Raw genomic sequence first — 7,687 nt, forward strand, 5'->3', positions numbered from 1 at the left:
TTGATTCCATTTGGAACATAGGGCCTCTACAGTCCCCCTCCATTCATCTCTGTTTCTGGCCAGGGCTTTCACTTCTTTCCATGTTAACCCATTGTCTTCTAGCTCTCTGGTAATATTTCTTTTCCAGGATGTCATTGGTCTGCCTTGTTTTCTTTTTCCAGTTGGTTGGTAATCCAGGGCTTGTTTGGTTATATCATCTTCATTTTTCCTTAATGTGTGTCCAATAAACTTCCATTTGCGTCTGTTTATCGTTTTGGCTATCGGCTCTTGATTAGTTTTTCTCCAAAGTTCCTTGTTACTTATCCGATTTGGCCAATATATTTGCAATATTCGTCTAAGGCATCTATTTACAAATGTTTGAACCTTTTGTATAATCTTTTTCTCTATTTTCCAAGTTTCTGCTGCATATAGCAAAATGCTCTTTACATTTGTATTAAATATCCTGATTTTGGTTTTGGTTGTTAATTTATTGGACTCCCATGTTTTCTTCAGCATATAGAACGCATTTTGGGCTTTAGTTATCCTTCCATTAATTTCCTCTTCTATTCCACCGCTAGCGTCAATTATGCTTCCCAGATAGCAAAACTTCTGTACATTTTCTACTTCTTCTCCTTCAATAAATATACCCATTTCTCTTTCCGTATTTATCTTCATAAGTTTGGTTTTTCTTGTGTTAATCTCTAGTCCTATTTTTCTTGCTTCTTTTGTCACCTTTTCTGTTTTTTTCTGCATATGTTGTCTTTTTTCGGACACCAGACATATATCATCTGCAAAGTCTAGATCTTCAAGCTGACCGAAAGCATTCCATCTAATTCCTGTTTTATTTTTCGTTGCCTTCTTCATGACCCAGTCAATTAAGATCAAAAATATGGTTGGAGATAGAATACACCCCTGTCTGACTCCACTGTCTATGTTGATTGGTTCTGTGAGTTTCCCATTGTGCATGATTTGTGCGGTATAGTTTTCATAGAACATTTTGATAATTCTTATATATTTTAATGGAATTCCATATCTCTTTAGTATTTCCCACATTTTTTCTCTGTTAATCCGGTCAAAGGCTTGTCTAAAGTCAATGAAATTTATATAGATTTTGCTCTGCCATTCTATTGTTTGTTCTACAATGTTTCTTAATGTGTTAATATGATCTGTGCATGCTTTATTACTCCTGAAGCCCGCTTGGTTTGGTCTTAACAACTGGTCTATAGTTTCTTTCATTCTTTCTAGTATCATCCTTGTCATGACTTTACTCACTGTAGAAAGTAGTGTTATTGCTCTCCAATTGTTGCAATTCGTTTGATCTCCCTTCTTGGGTATCTTTACAATTATACCTTTTTTCCAATCATCAGGTATTCTCTCCTCCTGCCATATTCTGTTTATTAGTACATACAGGATTTCTTCCGATGTTTCTCTATCTGCTTTCAGTAGTTCTGTGGTAATGTTATCTATTCCAGCTGCTTTCCCTCTTTTCAGCTGTTGTATTGCTTTACTTACTTCTTTTTTTGTGAATTCCGATTCGGTGCAGCTTAGTTCTTCCTTTATTTCTTCATTTTCTATTATTCTGTTGGCATATACTTCTCTAAAATGTTCGATCCATCTCTCAACTATTTCCTTTTCTTTCTTCAACATTTTCCCGTTCTTGTCTTTTATATGCTCAACATTCATTTTTCCGCGCGAGCTTAGTTTTTTCGTCGTTTTATATAGAGTTCCCATGTCGTTGTTTTTTGCTGCTGTTTCTGCTTCTATTAACAGTTCTTCGTTATATTGTCTTTTGTCGTTTCTCGCACTTTTTTTAACTTCTTTATCTTTCTCTCTATATTCTCTCTTCATTTGTTCCCTATCTCTTAGATCATTTTGTAGCATTTTACATTTAAGTAGTTTCCTTTCGTTTATTTTTTCCCACGTGCTTCTCGATAGCCATGGTTTATTACTTATTTTTTGTATTCCTATCGTTTCTTTTGCTGCTTGTGTATATACATACTTGCATTTATCCCACAGCTCTTCTATCGTGGCATTTTCTGTGTTGTAAGTTTTATTATATAATTCTCTTAACTTGGTCTTATATTCTTCAGTACTTTCATTTCCGTCTTTGAGCCACTGAACGTTATATCTTTCTCGTTGTTCCATTGGCGTTTTCTTGCTTCTGGCTAGTTTGAGTTTGATTTTGGCTCTAATCAACATGTGGTCGGACCCTATGTCTGCCCCTCTCATTGCTCTAACATCTAAGAGTGAGTGCCTCCATGTCTTATCTATGGTTATGTGGTCAATCTGATTGTGTGTTTGTCCATCGGGGGATGTCCATGTTACTTTATGTATGCGTTTGTGTTGAAATATACTTCCACCTATGACTAAACTATTTTGGGTGCAGAAATCTATAAACATGTTACCATTCTCATTAATTTGTCCCAATCCTTCTTTCCCCATTACAGTTTCTCTTCCACTATTATTCGTTCCTATTTTGGCATTCATATCTCCGATTATCATCACAATATCTTTTTTATATTTATTTTGTATTTTATCGTATGCCATCTGCAGCTGTTGGTAAAACTCATCTTTTATGTCCTGTTCTTTTTCATTTGTTGGTGCATATACATTAACAATTGTTAGGTTTTTATATCTCGCTTTGAATCTAGCCATTATTATTCTATCTGAGATGGCTTCCCATTCTATTAGGGCATTTGTTGCTTCTTTTGAAATCATGAATGCAACACCACTCTCGTGTCGGTCTTTTTCGCCACATTTTCCCGAGTATATAACCGTTTTGGCGTGTTCAATTCTTGTTTTTCCACATCCCTTCCATCTAATTTTAGATAATCCTAATATACTAATGTTATTTTTATCCATTTCTTTTGCCACTTGATGTGTTTTACTTGTTTCAAACATTGTCCGGACATTCCAACATCCTATGTACGTTGTTTTTCTCAAATCCATTTCCGTGGCCATTTTCGTCGTCGCGTTATCCGTCCTATTTCCGAGGCTTGTAGAGGTTTCTTTAGCAATATTATTTTTTTATGTGGTGAGGTCGCTAACCTCACGCACAACCCTCCTCCTTTCTCATCCTGGGCTTGGGACCAGGCAATGTGTTTGTTTAAAATTATTGTTCGACATTTAAAGCTAGCGCTTAAACTAATTTTATTTTTATTGGACTGCAGTTTGTTAATAAATTTATAAATAAATATAAATATTATATTGGTGACTGATTTTAAGTATTTTATGATCATTAGCAGGTTTTAAATAATAAATTTATAAATATATACATACATGCTATTGGCGTTTGATCTTTTATCCATTATGGCCCTCTCTTATTTCTTTTCACCTCTGGATAACTAGTTATCAGGAAGTTTATCTGACAGATTAGATACTAATAGATATCTGACAGAGAAAAACTTCCCGTTAACTAGTTATCCGGAGCTGAAAAGACAGATACTAAGGATACTGTTATATAAACTTCCCAATAATTAGTTATCTGAAAATGAAAAGACCTCTAATCTGTCAGATAAACTTCCCGATATACAAAAAGATAATAGAAGAATTAAGCTTTATGCTGGTTTTTATTAATTTTTTTGGCAATGTTTAAATAAACAAATACTGATGGCATGAAATGGATCACGAACAAGGAGGAATGAAGAAGGAATTGGAGATTGTGTTTACCATTAAACGCATAAAACTGCAGTATCTGGGACATATATGATAAATCAGCACCGTTACTCCCTGCTGCAGTACATATTGCAAGGTACAGTCAAAGGTAAGCGAAGACCTGGTAGAGGGAGAATATCAATGGAACTGTTTCGAATCGCAGCTAGCAATGTTACGATTGCCATATGATTTCCAACATTCGAAACGGATAAGAACCAAAAGAAGAAGATGGCATGAAAATGAAAGTGTATTAATACTTTTGATTAAAAACTTTATAGATTCTAATCTATAAAAGATTAAATTTTCAAAAATAAATACTTGAACCTTTGTTTTATTTTGTTAACCTGTTGTTATATATCTCTTGAATAGAACTCTATTTTGAATCTAGAATTTTAACAAATCCTAACTTTCATTAAAATGTATTGATCTTATATCTTCAATCTCTTATATCTTCAATAAATATTTATTTCTATAGAAAAATGTAAAATATATTGAGTTTAATAAATGAGTTACTGATATTTTAAGTCTTATCATTGTAATTAGTAACAATTTAAAATTATTTACCTAATATTCCTTTTTACAACTTCTTGTAATAACTCAAGCTTCAATAAAATGTTCTTTTCTATATTCGTTTGGGTCAAAACATCAATAATCTATATCTCAGAATATTACTTAGAGTTGTTTTTAATAAATAAAACCCAACATACAACTTTAATGATGAAAGTTTAATCAAATATCAATCCCACAATACATAAATTATCAATCCAAAGAAGCGACAAGATAAATTCAAAATACAAGTGAAGTTACACCTTTCTTCACATTTTTGACACGTCCTCTAATTTTCCTTAAATACAGGCGGCCTGTATTTTATTAAAAGACAAAAATAAAAGACGCAATACTGCGCATGCTTATATGTCAAAATAAAGGATCTTTTATTACAGGTCGACTTAAAAGACGTTGGCAATAACTCGGGAGAGATTAAATATCCAGCACGCAACCGCACTGTTGCCAGATTTACTTCTTTTCTTTTAGCGGGAATTTTAAAATATCTAATGTCAGTTGGTTTAAAATTTGACAGTTGTATTTTTTTGATTCCGAATCTTAACCTTACTTTACAGGTGATTTGATTATGTACAAAAAATGTACAATGTAAATAAATTGAACCAAGTAATGTACTAAAATATGCAATGTTATAATTTAAAACTCGTTATGTTAGTCTTTTGAAAAGAATTAAACTCAAAAGAGATATACTTGTTTACAGTGCAAATTAATGGCAATAATAGGGATTTACGATTTAATTTGCAGGAAAAACATGGGCAACCTACCCAGTTGGTAAAATTTGTAGGTATGGAACAACTTCCACATTATTATTAATTTTTTTGGGTATTAAGGTTGATATTGATATCAAAGGTAGTTTTATGTAGGTAGATACTAGATAAATGTAAGCTATAAGTAGTATAACCAATGAATATAGACTGGTATAACTTCCCATGTAATCACCTGTTCTGTTTTTGTAGATTTTACTGTGTGGATGTCACAGAAAGAGAAACAAAATAATATTCAGTCACAGGAGTACAAGAACATGAAACATCTTATTATGTATGTATGCCATTCTCAAACAATTATTGTACAAAACAAGATAGAGAAGAGCTTTAAAATCCCAAGGATCCTGCGAAAAGAAAAGTGAAAATGTTGTCTCAATTAATGTAGTATAGATAGACATTTTTCTTTATTTTAGTATTAAATAATTATTTAGAATATTAATAGGTATTAGTTTTAATAGTATTAATATGTATTGTATGAATAATTCCCATCATATAACTTCTGGCTAAAGTTACAAAATAAATAAGAATGTAAAAACATTTAAGTGGTGTAGCACCTTTACTTTACCTGGGGACGAGGTGAGTTATTAGGTAAATTCTATTTTCTTACATAATATAGGTACATATATAATATACTTAAAAATGAATGGTGGTATTATTGTGGTTTATATTGAAAGCCAAAGCAAGTAAGAATAAGAAGATATAGGTAGCAGTATAAGAAGACGTGGCTACAGGCGAAGCGTGTTCATGAATGTGTTAATAATAATAATTTTATATCTATTTTGTTAATACATTTTACTATTAAAAACAATTATTAAAATATGCCAAAAACGCCCACAAAGTGGCTTTAAGTTTTAATACACAGTATGTGGACTTCAACTAGGAAGATTATGTTAAGTATGAGCAGAATAAAGGTTAACAATTTTGATGTTAATGTTTTATTGTCATAGGTTGTCTTTTTTTATTATATTTAATGCATCTTTCTTCTTTACCCAGTGCTTCCATAGTTTACCTTTTATTAACTTTTTTAAAATTCAGTAATCCATGTATTTCAAATCATCTAACTGACCAGCAAACAGAGTAACATCTAAATGAGGTGTTTTTTTAGTCTTAATTGATCGGTGACATAAACATGACCGAAATGTCAGGTTTAATAACCAATTTGCCATCAATTGGGCTTTTCATCGATTGTACTTGTTTCGGGCTTCTGTCACATTTCGTATAATCTGTGTATATTAATATTATACACGGATTATATGAAATCTGACAGAAGCCGAAACAAATGACTGTTGATGAAAAACCCTATACATCACATGGAACTTGAATGACATTAAATTGAGCAATTTTATATTTAACGTTTTATTGTGGTAATTTTGTGACATAAGACATAATAAATGACGTCTTTAGGCTGACATTTTGACCATAGAAAGACGTCTTTATGACGTGGATTTGTCATATTCAATTGACGTCTGTATTACCTCAAGCTAGTTTTTGGGTGTACACAACTAAACAACAGTTTTTTGACTGATAGGTTTATTTCATTAAATCAAAACTTAAATGAATATAATTAAAATAAGATAAGAATAACAAATATGATTTGCTACATACAAATGTGTTAGGGTTAAAAAATACATAAAACATGACATTACACACTTTGACCTAAATCTAAACTAAAAAGTTATTATTGTTATAATCGGAATTAAAAAATATAGTAACAAAATTTATGAACAGGTTTAAGACCATTTAATAAAGTAATTCCTAGCTATAAAAATAGTTTTTACTTATGTATAATAATAAATATTATATTAATAAATGTAGTAGTTTTTACTTAATATGTCATACCTATACAAAAAAGAGGCAATTAAATTCTTATAAATATATTTCCGAAAACATTTGTTTGCTGTGCTGCATATGGTTAATTTATTAATTTTCATTATAAAAATAAAATAAGTACATAATTAAGATATTTAATACAAACAAGACAGTTCGAGAATTAATTACTAGACTAGATTACCTAGAGAACGAGAAGAGAAATATGATAATGTGATTGTAACAGGTTTGGATATAGACGTTGAGGAACCGGGAGTGTTAAAATTGGCTATGGGAAAAATGATAAACTTTACAGATACAAGTAGAGATTAAATCAGCTCTTAAGATAGAAGAGAGAACATGTCTGCTGCATTTCGTGTACTAATCAAATACTAGTACATATCTAAAAATATTCAAACTGATTGTTGTGCAGTAACATTTATTATTTTAAAACACATTATGGGCATATTCAAAAATGTAAGTAAAATATTTGCATATACACAATATAATTTAAAACAAAAATGTTACCACTAGTCCATTTTTTAAATATTATTGAGAGCTGATTTACTTACAAGACAAGATAACACGAACATTAAACACTCCTATGACATTGATTTGAAAGATGGATGTAGGCGCAACCAGTGTTCATTTATGGGTAATTGAATGCTTACAGACTGGGTCATGTCCAATATTATTTTACAACCAACAGGGCATACTAATTGATAATCATCCCGAATTTAACAATAATGATTTTTGTCTTAAGTATTTCCATGAATGCTGTGCAAAAGGAAATATTAATTAAGTTTGGTAAATCGCAATTTATGGAACTCATGGGCTCATTTCCTATCACTTTGAACTTATGACAGTATGAATTTCCCATTGTTTTCTTATGTTCAAATAGAAAAGATACTTTTATTTACCCA

The 7,687-nt window shown here is 31.2% G+C and overlaps 1 long non-coding RNA gene across 1 annotated transcript; it reads left to right on the top strand.

Annotated features, from left to right (window-relative positions):
• The first annotated feature begins 4,772 nt into the window (after positions 1-4,772).
• Positions 4,773-7,687, top strand: LOC126885886 (uncharacterized). Its single transcript, XR_007698479.1, has 2 exons — positions 4,773-4,978; positions 5,151-7,687. It is a non-coding gene; the product is annotated as an uncharacterized LOC126885886 (long non-coding RNA).

Source organism: Diabrotica virgifera, chromosome 6 (assembly GCF_917563875.1).
Source record: "Diabrotica virgifera virgifera chromosome 6, PGI_DIABVI_V3a".
Lineage (NCBI taxonomy): Eukaryota > Metazoa > Arthropoda > Insecta > Coleoptera > Chrysomelidae > Diabrotica > Diabrotica virgifera.